The sequence below is a fragment of the Setaria italica genome, chromosome VIII (genome assembly GCF_000263155.2).
Source record: "Setaria italica strain Yugu1 chromosome VIII, Setaria_italica_v2.0, whole genome shotgun sequence".
Lineage (NCBI taxonomy): Eukaryota > Viridiplantae > Streptophyta > Magnoliopsida > Poales > Poaceae > Setaria > Setaria italica.
Genome location: NC_028457.1, coordinates 2,425,853 through 2,427,390, shown reverse-complemented (window position 1 = coordinate 2,427,390; position 1,538 = coordinate 2,425,853).

Here is a 1,538-nt window from a genome sequence, read left to right as displayed (position 1 = left end):
CACCGTCTCCACCCGCTGTCATGCCCTAACTCCTAGGCACTGGACGGGTTGAAGTCGAGTGTATCGTGCGGCCTCTAACCACTTTACCCGCGTTGTTAACAACACTCAGCTGGTTGTTCCTCGCTACCCTATTATTGCCATTGACCCCTATTGCTGCCATGCATCTGCTTAATCTTGCCTGACTGCGTCTATCGCCATGTGTACTATCCCCTAGTACCAGGATAGACCAATTGTCGCACAAGCTCTCAAGTATCATTCTATAATCCCCTATTCGAAACTCCGGTCTATTCCTCCTTATAGCCATTGTGCTGCACAAGTTAAACCCCCAAATATCATCCCAGTTATAATGCCCAACCAAAACCCTAATATGTAACCCCATCTAGCCATAGTGCCGCCCATACAAAATCCCAAATTATCATCCAAACCCAGCCGTTATACTGCCTATTCAAAACCTTAGGAAATTTGTTCAATTCTTTTGAAGATCCAAGGGCCTGTTCGCTTCAGCTTATAAGCCGGCTGAAAAGATGAAACGGCTGATTTGTTGTGAGAGAAAAATACTGTTTGATGGCTGATAAGCCAGCCGAATAATCTGAAGCGAACAGGCCGCAACCATTCTATCCAATAATTATTTAGAAACTTATTTCTAAATAATTAATAATCCTTTCATCCTTTGTTCGGGAATTCACCTTTAAATGCCAAGTAATTCCCAAAATATCCCTCATCCTCCTTTTCATTCCTTAGATATTGATTGGTGTATTGCTTATACTGATTGTTATTTTATACGTCTTTGCCTTGCCGGTAGACGACCAGGCTCCACCCCAAAGCCAAGGATCTAGAAGGACGAGGAGTCAACACCCTGGTCGTTCTAGGAAACGTTAAGGAAACATCAATGAAGGCAAGTCCTAGCACTAACCTCTTTGATCATATTTTCGTCCTATTATTGTAGATAATAAAATATACCGAGATAATAATTTGACTTGCATGATTTCTGAAAATCATAGGGACAACCCCTCTATTTCCTCCTTCACCTTGACTTGAAGTCATTTCCAGCCAAAAATTCTATTAATGACCCCGGTCACGACTAGATCAATGACTGAACCTCAGTTAGAAATAAATTTTTTTAAGAATATCACAATCATTATGTTTTTATGGGAAACACTAGAAGGTGAGAGTTTAGTAATAAATCAACCAACTAAAAAGTTAGAACCCATTAAGGACAGGGCAAGGAAGTAAGGGGGCAGCCTCGGTGGAGGATCCTATCCCAAAAGTTTACTTCGGTCGCATAAGGATTGGCTCATGGGAAAGTCTTTCTAGTGAAACGTGCAACCATACGTGCCAAAAAGGTACAACCTTCGGGAGTGGCTGTTATGTGAGGTCTTGATTCACACCCCGCTAGCTGAACTTAAAAATTCATCCCAAGGGGCCACGGTGGGCAACGAAAATGCTGGAGCAGACCTTCGCAAAGTCCTAGTCTGTTGGCATGGGTTGACTAAGAGGGTCGAAGACCCTAAGGGCAGATGCCCTGCTTACTTTGTGCA